Raw genomic sequence first — 14,646 nt, forward strand, 5'->3', positions numbered from 1 at the left:
GAAGGTTAGAAAGTAAACAAAACTTACTTCAACTTTTAACTATCCAAAGTACTGAATACATTCCTCATAGAAAACTAAATCTATCTATTTATATCTAACACAAAAATCTATATAACTTCAGATTTCATTTGGCGGTATAGCTGTTTCATTTGATTCCAAAATTTTATTGTTTCCTGTAATTTTTCTTTTCAACATTCGAGCCAGTCTGGGGGCTTCAAATTGGTGGAGAGTTCACTCCCTTGTGTGTGGTACAATCCTTGGCTCGCCGTGGAGTTTTACCGTTTTGTTGACCCACACAAAGAGGTGAGGGGGAGGGCCACCGCTGAGAGGTCAGGCATGGACGGACGCCGGTAAGAAACGAGCTACATACCACCACTTTGGTGGGCCAGACGCGTGAAGCCGGGGGACACTGGTCATCGGATATCGTCTTTCCGTGCAGTGAAAGCTTTGCAGTGCGGGAGACCACGTCACGAGAGGTGAAATGATCTTGTGACGGTAAAATGAGATTCAGATAAGGAATGGCTTTCAAATGAAACGTAGCTGCCTCGCGTTCTGTAAGTGCATGAACACACATTTAATTTGTCGACATAAAATAAAAACGATACGTTTCTAGAAATGTCAGAATTCTTTATTATTATTATTATTTACTGTACATAACAAGTCACGAATCAATAAAAAAAAAAACGAGGTTACAAAGACAGTTTGTGTGGAGACACAAACTCAAAATCGGCCCCCGAAGTGGTCCACTCATGCAGGTAAAAAGGCAGGTTTCAATATTTTCAGAAAGAACATCAGAATACAATTCGATCGAAGACAAATGGCAGAGAAGAATGGAGATAGAAGGTTGACGGATCTTGTGTGGTGCCCGAGCGGTCCACAGACCAAAGGATAGGTGAAAGTGAATGTGAAGTTAGATGTGAACCTGGCCTAACTGATGTCTTATAACGAATATTTAATTGCTCTAATTGTTTTGTAAAGGGACAATCTCTTATTCCTCGAGGAAAAACATTTAAGAAAAAAAAATTCCTTTAGTTCAGTGTTCCATTATCATAGAGCTGCGCTGCACGAGATAATATGAAAAACGACTTATTAATTGTTGTTTTAAATTACGTCCAACTTATATGCATACTAAATAGTTTTTTTTCTCTTTAAAAAAAAAGTAAAATTTTTTTTTTGAGTAGTAGTTAATATAACTGAAGTTACCAGGAACTACTGAAATTAATCTCTCTAAAAATAATTAAAGTGTTCCGCTATCTTCTAAGAATGTGCGAAGTGTTCCGTTAAGGAAAAACAGTTTTGGAAAGACTGCAATATGACAACAGAATTGAAACTTAATACTGAATACATAAAAAAAAAAAAAGGATTGTAAAACCAATGTTGGATCTCGGTCAGTGTCGACACAAATAGTAACTATAAAATAATTCACCTCATTGGTCGTCCTCTATTCCACTATGAATCAAAATAGTAAGTGCACGCCAACTTTTCATTTCCTCTCAAACAAAGGTGGCGCCGCAGAGTGATCAAACACCCAGTCAACACCCCTTCAACCACCCTTTTAACATAAGGTTACATTTTTTAAAAAGTGGATATTTTTTTAAAAAATTCCGAATTCATTGCTCTCGTCTTTCAACGTACGGGCTTTAACCTCACTAAGTCCGGCCCTGCTAGCACACTCAACAAAGTGGACCATAGTGCCCTGCAGATATTGACTGATGGATTAAATGTACCACTGTTTCATAGTCATTCTATGACCAAAGTCACTTTGGTCATTTTTTTTTTTGTTTCATTTTAGGTAATAGAACAGAGTAAACCGGAGGCATTGTAAGGAGTGGTGCCACAAAGTGCGGTCCGCACTTCCAAGCGAAGTTACCAGAATAAACTCTCTAAGATGAAGTCTTTTCAATTTTTCTTATTTTCTTCTTTATTTCTTCTTCTTCTTCTTCTTCTTATTTTTTAAAACTTGATTCAAATTCATGCCTATTACAAGCTGACCCGACAAGACCAACATATAATATTTCGACTCAAAACCGGACAGAACAGATTGGCACAGCACATGTTCCGGAAGCTAAAAATAGGAACTAGGGTGATGTGTCCTTGTGTAGAGAATGCCGACCATATCCTTGAAAGCTGCATACTCTGTCGAGAGGCCCGAACAAGACACTGGCCCCGAAACCCTTCAATAGAACAAAAACTATAAGGAGAGCTGCCTTATCTGGAAACCACTGCGTAAGTTATCTAAGATATTGATTTAGGACTACTCGACTGGGCATTTCAATATACAATTTTGAAGGATAATAGGATACCAATGCTTCAGACATCTGATACAAACTACCCTCTAAGTGTAAGGAGGTTACATTAAATGGACAGACCAATTTTAATGAAAGCTCGAAATATTCTTTAACAAAATAAATTCAAATTTTATTCACAAGCATCTAAATTCATTAGATATCAGTAAAGTATAAAATAAACCTTGCGGAACTGGACATGTTCACCGCACGGAGGATGACTGCATCTCGAAAATCATTCTGTACGGGCAACTTGCGTCTGGCCCATGAAAAATTGGTCGCCCCCACCTCCGTTACGTTGATGTGATAAAAAGGGATTTAAAATAAGTAAACATTGATACTGACCATTGGGAAGACATAGCCTTAGACGCACTAGTTGGAGAGAGACGGTGACCAAGAAAGCTATAGACAGCGAGAAAACATGGGCCTCGATTCTTGAAGAAAAGCGTGCCACACAGAAAATGGCCAGCTCCTCTGCCACCAAAGCGAAAGCCACCTTGACATGCAGTATATGTGGACGGGAGTGTCTCTCCAAAATAGGGCTCCACAGAAAAAGTGTTCGAGATAAACCATAGTCGTTCTACGACTGAAGGAGGTCAATGAATAAAATAAACAAAAAATTAATAACAAAACTTTGAGGAATCAAATTTCATAACCTGGTTCAAATCTATGAGTTATCTCCCTCTTGTCATCCCTTTCAATTGTCATTTACCCCCTTTGAAACATGTGCATCTTGTATCTAAAAATAGCATCTGTATTATTATTGCATCACACCGTGTTTTACTATTAAATCTAGCCGTTAGGAGACGGCCTACGATAACTTAATGTTTTGTTAATTATTCCATTACAAACTTTAATTCAAATTGACTATAGTTGTACACTTTGTGCTTTGATAAAAACTGGTAATTCTATCAATTCTTTATAAGATTAGTAAAAAAAAAAATAAAAATAAAAGTAAAGTTCCCCTTTCAGACCTTGCGACACAGTAACCGATGATTTTTACAATTTATAAGATTAAACCATTCAAATTTATAATTTAATTTTTTCTTTTGTTTTGAAGAGAACGAGAGAGAACTCGGGTCATTCACTTCACTAACAACAATAATTTGTCTTGAGCTTTTGGAGTTAACAGACTTGGATTGATGGCCCACTGGCCAGACCTCCGGGTAGAAGAAGTAGACTATGTACGCTTCGCTTTCTCCGCCGATTGAGTTTACAAAGCAGACAAGCCCCCCTGTCAGGCCACGGGCCAGGTCAATAGAGTACGGGCCGGACGTATCACGTTCGACTAACACAGGTACCTCCCAGAATGCCTCATTAGATAAACGGACCAGAAGCTGCTCCCCCGCTTCTCTCCCCTTCCCTGCCTTCTGCACACGTACCCCCCCCTACTTTGACCTCTACCACAACACGCACCCCCCAACCCCCAACCCTCCTCTTGCCATCTACGGTCGTGATCTATGCCCTCACTTTCGCCAGTGTCACTGTGCCACACAGGCCGGATGTGACACGAGAGAGAGAGAAGGATAGAGAGAATATGTAAATGACATGGGGAAATTAATTACTGACAAAGTCATGTCACATTTTGACTTGGCAATGACATTAGATCTACCACTCTTCATGGATTTGTACCAGTATCCAAAGTTCTGACCAAGCTTTTTTGAATATCTATCTATCTATCTATCTATCTATCTATCTATCTATCTATCTATCTATCTATCTATCTATCTATCTATCTATCTATCTATCTATCTATCTCTGTGGCATTTTTCGTCTCGAGAGACGATCTTTTCCCTTTGCAACTTCTTGTGTGACTATTATAGAGGCCAATCCTTGATACACAGCTGCGATCGCAGGTTGGGCATATGTGAGCACCAGGCGCCGTTGCATTATCACCCTTCTTTCTGCTTCTTTAGTGTATCATATGGCATCTGCAATCCAAGACCCTTCCTTTATGCTCTCTCTCCATGTAGATCTATCCAGTGCCACCTCTTCCAAGTTGCCAGTGTCGATTTGGAAGAGCTTCGTGTCGCGTTTGCATACATCCGTATAACGTAAGAGTGGGCGACCAGCGGCTCTCCTGCCTTCTATTAGATCGCCATACAGAATGTCTTGTGAAAGTCAACCTACTTGCATTCTACTAACGTGGCTGAATTAGCTGAATTAGTCCCCTTTAAGAGGCTTAAGCCAGGAGTGAACATATTTTTAAAAATAAATGAAATAAAAAAGTGATCACGGTAACATTCACAGGATACCGCCTTCTTTCTCCCCACCCTATCCCAACTGGTCCAGACAAAGTGATAGGATCAGGGCCGGTCCTACAGGTTGCGGGGCCCTATGCGAAACGGATTGCGCGGGGCCTAATTTGGGTTGTGATAAGGAAAATAAGTGAAAATTAAGATTTTGTATTAGAAAAGAAATTCGTCTTTGCATTTTATTGATACTTTACTAAGTACAAAATCACTGTCAAATTAACTTTACGAGCCATCTACAATAGATAGTAGTTTTCCAACAAAAAGCCGATAAACATTCAGATCTGTCTTTTAGATTTACAATCGACTAGCAAAATATCGCTTTTGTTTTTTTTTTGTCTAAGCAGTCGAGATAGATTTAGATCTAGATTTATATGGCCAGTGACTATTGAAGTAAATTAAGTATTTGAACTTCTTGTTTTGGTTAAAATTTTGCGTATTATTACATTTTTATTGAATGGAAGCTGACAATGCCGTTTTTTTTTTTAAATCGCGAATAGGATTGGCGTTTTCCATATTGAATGTCACCCCGAACTGACAACTTTGTTTTAAGATTTGCATGAGTTTTCAGAAGATTTAATTAATTTCATGAGATTTTCATGACTTTTTCTTATATTTTATAATTTAGGAGAATTCCAGGAACCCTTTAATGATAAGTTAAAATGGTTTAATTTAATATTTTACACCTAGAATTCGCATCGCGCGGGGCCTATGAAAGTGCGGGGCCCACTGCGGCCGCATAGGTTGCAGTGGCCTTAGAACGGCCCTGGATAGGATCATAGCGCTTTGAGAACGCTAAAAGTATGAGTTTGAGCTAAACAAAAACAATTGGTAAAAATATTTCTAAACGCACAGATTTATTATTGTCAGTCTAGATGTGTTAAACATTTAATCATATGACTGATAGAAACTAACTGATACATTTACACTTAATATAAACTTTGTTTTGTTTTTTTAATAGTATTTTTCAAAAAATTTTATTTCGCTACTCTTTTCCAAAACCTCGTCTAGTTTTGAGTAGTCGCTTTATTGTCTTTAAGTCAAAACTTCCCCTATTTATGAAACAAATAACTAATTTGTAACTAATTTCTAATCGTGCCATACCAAAATATAACATCAAAATGATCTTTAAGAACCTGTTTAACGTTAGTGTAAGTGTGTGCACATTCATTTATGTGATAGAATAGACAAAAATTTGGTGGGGGTGAAACTGGTGGGTCCACCTCGGTGCAGGTCTAATACCCGGTGTTCTGCAATAATAACTTTTCACTATGGCTGCTGAAGTAGACAATATCTTGTGGCAATTAATTACAGACAATCAAAATTTATGGTAATTATGTCAAGGAAACAAAGATTACGGGGAGTCGTATATTGTCTGTTACGACCAGGGCGCTATCTTTTCGCCCACCCTCCAACTCTCGGGGGCTTTTACTGCAAAGAAATAACGGGTTATGACGGATGCGTCTCAGCAGTCAGATTACGAAAGACCTATTATGTCCCAGCCTTTTAAGTCTACATTAAATCTAAACTCTAGGAAGTTTCGAGTCACTAAGGTCCTGGCTATTGGGTTAACTAATATAAGGTGTGCTAAATTCTGTTAACTAAAGACTAAATCGTATAAGACGATCATTAGTGTCTACGTGTTTATATAACGACTTTTAATAAACTTTTTTTTTAAGAAAACACAGCAAACAAAGAAAAAAGAAGAAAAAAAATTTTTTTAGCAATCTTCAAGAAAAAAGAAAAAATGTCAAGGATGTTTCGATGTAGCTAACTTAACAACTGCAGATCTACAACAGCTTGGGGTTAGGGCGTGGAGACGAAAGGCCCAGGACAGATCTTAATGGAGGGATGTGTTGAAGCAGGCCAGAGATGGATGGATAACTTAACAATTGAATAAAAAAAAACGGGCAGCTTGGAAATTTTGATTCTGCAAAGCTGAAAAATCGCAAAAAAATATTAAGTTTTAAAATACATAGCTAATCAACAATACCTATTATTCTGTACAAAAAAAACAACAACAAACAAACAAAAACAACATGAAAATGTTAGCCTCGCTATTTTAATCTGCCCGTCTAAGATGGGGTCTCCAAAGAGTAAGGCGAACTTTAAATAATCAATCTCAAAATTTTAAGTATACAATATTTTTGTCGCAATTTTTGTGCATAGTTCTATCACACCAAGGAGTTCTATCACACGTAGAGGTTTTATCCCATGTAACAGTTCTATCACACCAAGGAGTTCTATCACACGTAGGAGTTCTATCACACCAAGGGGTTCTATCACACCTAGGAGTTCTAGAATTCTTGCAGGAGTTTTGGAATGAAAGATATCACAGTCTCCAGCGCTACTGGTCAGTCGTAAACTGGCCAGCTCTATCTGGCTACCGGCTATTATGCCCACTTTTGATTCTCTTTTCCCCTCTGTTAAGCGGATTTTACTGCCTGGAGTAAAGTGTTGCCGAATGTCTCAACACCACTTCGGACGCCCGTTTATGATGAGGGAGGAGAGTGTTCCCAATCCCCAGGCAAAGACCCGAACCCCAACAGATTGTGTTCACTTCGTGAAATCTACGCTCGTATCGCTGGGGCAGGCATAAAAAGTTTGGATAGCGACGGAACCCCTGCGGTCGTGAAGTGAAAATGGAAAGGGAGGGGGGAAGGGAGGAAACTGGTGAAAAGAGGGATATATTACAATATGGCACATCTGATCCAACAAGGAATCTGGCGAACTATCGACTTGGATTAGTTGTGATTTACTCTAAAAAAAAAAAAAAAAGAAACATAGGTTAAACTATAACCCTAACCCTTTTTGATGGGAGGAAAAAAAGGAATGGGGTGGGGCAGGGGAAGGAATCGTGGTAGGCCCGGTAGTCTCAAGCAAGGTGCGCACACGGAGAGGTGTGCTAGAGAGGGGAGTAGAAAAGCGTCTGACGAGGAGGAAGAGGATTCCCCCCTCCCCCGGATGTTAGAATGTGGATGCCAGGAATTCCTCACACTCTGAATGTTTTGTTGGGGGGGGGGGGAAGAGGCGTTCTTTAAACAAAGGGTTTAGGACAATTGTGACAAAACAGAACATTTTTATTGAATAGAAAGGACATTAACGGGGAGCAGTTTAGCTAGGACATGAATTAGTAGGGGTATCAATATTTAGCAGGGGGCATCAATTATGCATTGACATAGGGGATATTAATTGCAAAAAGTTCGGCTAGGACATCAACATTTAGTAAGGACATCAATTATGCATTGACAGAGAGGACATCACCGCTGGATTGGTGAGTAAACACCTCAGTATTTAACAGGCTGAAAAGGACATTAATATTTAGTAAGGACATCAATATTTGGTAAGGACATCAATATTTAGTAAGGACATCAATATTTAGTAAGAGAAAGGACATCAATATTTAGTAACGACCAATATTTAATAAGGACATCAATATTTAGTAAGGACATCAATATTTAGTAAGGACATCAATATTTAGTAAGAGAAAGGACATCAATATTCAGTAAGGACATCAATATTTAGTAAGAGAAAGGACATCAATATTTAGTAAGAGAAAGGACATCAATATTTAGTAAGGACATCAATATTTAGTAAGGACATCAATATTTAGTAAGAGAAAGGACATCAATATTAAGTAAGAGAAAGGACATCAATATTTAGTAAGGACATCAATATTTAGTAATGACGTCAATATTTAGTAAGGACATCAATATTTAGTAAGGACGTCAATATTTAGTAAGGACATCAATATTTAGTAAGGACATCAATATTTAGTAAGGACGTCAATATTTAGTAAGGACATCAATATTTAGTAAGGACATCAATATTTAGTAAGGACGTCAATATTTAGTAAGGACATCAATATTTAGTAAGGACGTCAATATTTAGTAAGGACATCAATATTTAGTAAGGACATCAATATTTAGTAAGGACATCAATATTTAGTAAGAGAAAGGACATCAATATTTAGTAAGGACATCAATATTTGGTAAAGACATCAATATTTAATTAACTTTAAGGTGAAGAGATGCATTAATTGCGATGTTAAAGGCAATAATTGAGAATAAATGAGTGAGGCATCAATGAGGTGTAAAGGGCAACCAATTGTGCACGACACAGTGAACTAGACGATTGGCGAGTGCATTGGTAATGGCAATAATTATAGAAGAGATAGTGAAGAGATAGTGAAAAGATAGTGAAGAAACTAAGGCCCGAGTGTCATATCCGACTATCTGTGCTTTCCTACTGCACGTAGCACCAAATGCCGGAGGACAATGTATTTACACAAGCAAACCAAAGGATTATAAAGGTAGATACGGTTCTGAATAATTTTACCATGACTAAAGAAATCTGTACTATAGTTTACTACAAGTAAGACCAAGAATTGTAGAATACATTTTGGTCGATCAACGACTTGAGGCAATCTGCAAACCGAACGCTTAATTGTCCCTGGCCTTCTGGGAATGATCTCATCATAGATTAGGCCTCCCAACCAATTACCTGTTAGATTTTTTTCAGCTGACTGGAGACCAAGGCAAATGTGGGAACTAATTCACACACTCTTCGGGAAAGGGGGCACAAACTCAAATTCTTCTCACTCTACTGTAGCTGGCTGGGGTTCTCACCCCTGCGACCCACCTCGCCCCACCCTCATCTCATTTACTCTGCAGAGTTTACACATACGCGCGAGGAAACAGGCTCCATTTAAATTCAAACGTTTTTAATTTGGGTTTCTGATCGATGTGAACACGTACGCATGGAACAATCTGTTGTGATCAAAATGAAAGGAGAAAAAGGAAGAAAATGCTTTGGTATCGCTATTTTATCCCCACAGGTCTTATCTTTCTTGTTGGATGATTTATTATTAATGTTAATGTCTTTTTCATTTTTTGTAGCTGCCCTGTTACGTAAAAGCCGCTTTTGTGTTTGTGCTGTCTTATTCTTTGTCTGTCTGTCTGACACATTAAGATTTCGAAAAAAAAAGGTGCTATTACCTTCATGGTATTTGATATAGTTTTAACGGTTACTTTTGATATTTTACAAGATTATTTTTTTTTTTACTATGTATAAAAGTATAAACGTATACATATTTTATGCACAAACACATGCACCATTTTTAAAACTGTTAATCTGTATTCTTGACTACAGCCTCTTGTTCATATCTGGTGCAACAATATACGGAATAAATTCATACATGTATCTCAATCTTCTATGTAACTGACTCCATACTACGCACTATCAAGATTCCATACGCCTAATCAAGTTTACATAAACAGTAGAAACGCACTATTAAGTTTACAAACACGTACTATCAAGTTCACAAACACAGTTCACACTCATTATCAAGTTTACATACACACACACACTATCAAGTAAATATACACAGAACAAAAGTACAATCAAGTTTACATACACACGCACTATTTATATTACACACAGTATCATTTTTACATACACACTCACACAATAAAGCTTATATACTTTTTTGTAATTTACGAACGCACAAACTTTACATTCGCATGAGCTGTCAAGATGTATACACACTTAGTATCACAATATAAGAAGTGATATATATATATATATATATATATATATATATATATATATATATATATATATAAACTATTATTATTATATTAATTATTATTTTATGATACATTTCGAAAGCTTAGTCGCCTAAAGAAGGTTGGGGTGGGCTGTTCTAACGTAAGCGTCAAGATGTATACACACTTAGTATCACAATATAAGAAGTGATATATATGTATATATATATATATATATATAAACTATTATTATTATATTAATTATTATTTTATGATACATTTCGAAAGCTTAGTCGCCTAAAGAAGGTTGGGGTGGGCTGTTCTAACGTAAGCGTGTTTGAGAATTTATACTGACCATGGACCTCATTCACCAATCGTAAACAAACAACATTTAGCCACGTGGTTCTCTATCTCTTCTACACATTCTACATTCATAAAGGCTGTCACGTGATACATTTCTTTCATTGTTTTATCAATAGTGTCACGTGGATAAATGTTGTTTGTTTACACGATTGGTGAATGAGGTCCATTGTAAGATTGCATTTTCTTTTGATGATATAAAGCCTGTTACTATTACTTCTATTAAAATAGTAATTTCAACTTTCAGTTGAATACGTTGTTCTATATTGAATTATAAGATGGTTGATTTTCAATTAACGCAGTCTCTTGGTTGTATAAAAATACTTTTTTTTAAACGGTTATAGAGGGAAAATCATCGCACAATCACTGCCACTCTCAATATTGCAATGTTTTCTCCCCTTTTCTATAGAAAAAAAAATTCAATACGACTAATTGATTAACTAATTGGTTACTTTTTGGTTAATTTTTAGGGATTTATGTATTGTCTTCGACTATGAGTAACAGAGCAGAATTTAAACTTTATCAGAGAATGGGAAGAAAGAGAAAAAATGTGTTAAGGAATCCACCTAGACCAGGGTGGGCAACCTTTATTATGTGTATATATATATAACTTAGAAAACTTAGAAAAATGCCGTGTATAATGTCACATACTGTGGATTATACATTTACATTTAATTTTTTTACACACCCAATTGACTAATTGACTAACTACAACAAAAGCTAGACATTTCTTAAAATAAAATTGTAATAAATAAATAAATAATTTTATCGTTGTCTTTTACATCACAACACTTCACCACAAATGTGCAGTTCTACTTAATGGGAAGTATTGAACTGTTGCCTAATGTTCTGGAACTGTGGAACTACCTTTCTCGTTATTACCCTCTTACAGTTGTTACCAATCAAACGACATCGACTTGTTCACAGAATGTATGTGACCCAGAATAATGTAAAAGTTTAGTAGCAAAGCTTTTAAGTGTGGAAATGCGGCTTCTGGCAAAGACCCATAAAACTCCCGTGGAAAAACTGACTTGAACTTCTTTTTCAGGAGCTGAATCTGCTTCTCCACTAAAAAGTAATCTGAGGGTATTGAAAACAGGTTCCAAATTCTTGACGTCTTAAAATTTGCTTTAAAATTCCACAGTTAAGAAATCCAAATACGTTTTGTAATTTGCAACCAGTTCAATAGAAATAGTTTCACGTGTTTACACCAGAGAAAAGTAAAAGCTTTGTTTGTATGGTGTACAAACATTTCAAGCACAAACATTTAATTCTAATAACTGCAATGACAAACATGAAGTCTGTCTTCCACATTTCATTAAGAAATATTAGTAGCACAGTCACAGTCAATGTCCTTCAAGGAACATAACAATTTCTTCCCTAAGGTCCCAAATTCTGCTCAATACCTTGCCCATGCTAGGCCAACGGATACTATTGTGCTATAGGGCAGTGAGATTCATAACAAACGAATATTCACATTTGACTAGAGTAACACTTTTAGTAAAATCACTAAATTTAGAAAGCCTTCAGGACAGAAGACTCAAAAGTAAAGTAGCAATTATAGCCTACATAATACACTGAACCATAATCTTCAAATACAAAAACAAAATTTAATAAAATACTCAGAAAGACACAAAGATAAAATCACACTCCTCATCCCATATGCTAGGACAAATTTGTACAAATACTCCTTCTTCCCTAGTGCTAATAGAGCATGGAAGGGGTTGCCTGAGCTAGCCAGGAAAACCAGTGACTTGGCAGACTTTAAGTCATTGGTTAACATGCATGACTGAATGCATGACGAGTAGGGCGCAATCATCTTCTTTTTTGAAGTAACGTCTATATTATATAAAATAAGATGAATTTAGGCATGTTTTGTTTCTAAATCTTCAAGTACTTCTCAAAACTGCCTGTGGTTAAGACCCCTAGCTCTGATACGTTAAATCACTGAGATAATTGGGTCAATAACATGAAGCTTAGCACAAGCGTTCCTGTGTAGAGCGTCAAGGGACGGGCACCATCAGTTGTTACACTCGCCAACCAAACACTTTCAACACGGGTCTTCGTGGCATTGAATAAATCCTATAGCCAGAGTTTAGATCTTTGACTGAAAGTCTCGAAATATTGCCAATTAGAATAATCTTCGTTTACTTTAAACTTTTAGAATGATACGTATAGTATAGAGTATATGTCTTTAACATGTTCATGATAGAATCAGAAGCTTCAATTCTTATAAACATATTTTATTCATTATGTAAACATTAAAATATTTTAATACACACATATTAAAGATATATATTTTAATATACATACAAGATGAAACTTCCTACGTTACATACTGTCACAGTTGATTCTAAGCAAAAAGACTTAATCTTTCAAAAACTTTACATAGGCATTTATTGATGTAGATTAGCTTTCATAGTCCCACTACTCACTACTGTAATGTCTATAACTATTTTGGTGACCGGCCTTTGAACTGGACTAATCGCCTATAATGGACTTATGTCTTTGGCAGCTTCCTTTGGCAGCAGGACGGGTCAAGATGAGATTACTCACCCTAATTACTAGAGTATTTTAGCGTGTTTTTTCTTCTCTCCCTTCTTTCAAGTCAGTCAAGAGATTTTGTATAGTGCCAGTCTGTCAGGATTCACCACAACAAGCGTACAAGGGAGGTAAAGCCGATTGTTGCGAGCAGCCTTGTCTGACTAGTGGACTCCCGCAGTGCTGAGCTGTCCGACTTAGTTGCCTGTCTATTGATCTTTGTATTTCCGTTTGATACCCAGCCTCCAGGTATCGGCTTCTGGAGTGACGTCACATCTACGAATTTAAAAATAAATAAATTAATTAATGAGATCCGAAAAGTCCGTATGTTACCCTCATTAGCTGTACTACATAAAGATATTAAAGTAAACTTAAAAAGCGCTTCTCAGCCGTTTAGATTCCGCGACCCCTTGTATCAAATGTCCTACTATGCGGTGACCCCCAATCAACTGTGTTTTTGCTAATGCTATAAAATCGTAATGATAATAATAATAATTATAGATTTTATATGGCGCTACTTTCATGCTTATAGCTTGCTCAGAGCGCTATGGACCAATCTCAGCTGTGGACCAGTGGGAAAGAGGGGGAGGGGGTTATCTGGGAGAAGATTTTCCGTGCTGCCTTTAGGCGCTCAGTAAACACAACTGCTCGGGTCCGGGTGTCGCACCTCGAGCCCCCTTCGTAGGTAGCCAAGACAAGTTCAAGCGTACTTAGCCTCTCGACCTGAATTGTCAAAGCTTCATTTTTAATCACGAAAGATTCTAGCTACACTACAAATAAAATGAAAGTTTGCCCTTATTTACTTGTCACGTGCGTGCCCACCATGTTCATGTTTTATACTTAGGTGACCATTTGAAAAGTAGGACTGGGCATGGTAGAAAGCCTGGGCAACAGTATCCTAGATTTGCTTCATTGTTGAGACAGTTTGTGAGAAAAACGACGTCATTGCGAATGTTGAGCGTGTTTTTTGTTTCAGCAGATCTTGACTACTAGGGCAATCTTTGCGAGATCAGATACCTAGAGAACAGCAGACGACACACCCGATACAAATAAATACTAGCAATGGACCTCATTCACCAATGGTAAACAAACAACATTTAGTCACGTGATCTTATTGATAAAAGAACGAAAAAAAACTGTCACGTGACAACCATCATGAATTAAACATTAGATTGTAAATTATATAGAAGAGATAGAGAACCACGTGGCTAAATGTTGTTTGTTTACGATTGGTGAAGGAGGTCCATTCATTGATTGCCTCCGTTCATATGACATGTTTTGTATGCTATCGTATGAATAGTTAGCTCTCATAACGCTTGTTATTTGCAATGCACAATTGTAAAACTAATTTCCTAATAAAGAATATTATTATTATTGTGGAGATGAAAAGATTTTCATCCTCTGGCACTTACAGGGTCGAGCCTCGTTTTAAGGGAAACAGAATTCATTGTAGTCGCCTTCACAGTGTGCGTTAAGGAACTTTCTGATGATGTGGCAGGTCTGCAGCAGTAGTGCTCTTTGGCAGGTAATAATGGTTGCCTTAGGGCTTTGAATGCTTAAGGCTTTGAATGCTTAGGGCTTCGAATGCTTAGGGCTTCGAATGCTTAGGGCTTTGAATGATAAGGGCTTTGAATGTGTCTGCGAGGTCACTTGTCTTTATCT

The 14,646-nt window shown here is 37.1% G+C and overlaps 1 protein-coding gene across 2 annotated transcripts in view; it reads right to left on the reverse strand.

The window, feature by feature from the left end:
* The window catches only part of LOC106055008 (wnt inhibitory factor 1-like), a 165,211-nt gene that overhangs the window by 136,299 nt on the left and 14,266 nt on the right, over positions 1–14,646 (reverse strand). Inside the window, exon 1 of one of the 2 annotated variants that reach the window (XM_056026538.1) lies at positions 28–236. The exons of the other annotated variant lie outside the window; for it this stretch is intronic. The gene's annotated coding sequence lies outside the window, so the exon portion shown is untranslated. Of the gene's footprint in view, positions 1–27; positions 237–14,646 lie in introns of those variants that run through there. 2 annotated transcript variants of the gene reach the window in all.

Source organism: Biomphalaria glabrata, chromosome 4 (genome assembly GCF_947242115.1).
Source record: "Biomphalaria glabrata chromosome 4, xgBioGlab47.1, whole genome shotgun sequence".
NCBI classification, from domain to species: Eukaryota; Metazoa; Mollusca; class Gastropoda; family Planorbidae; genus Biomphalaria; species Biomphalaria glabrata.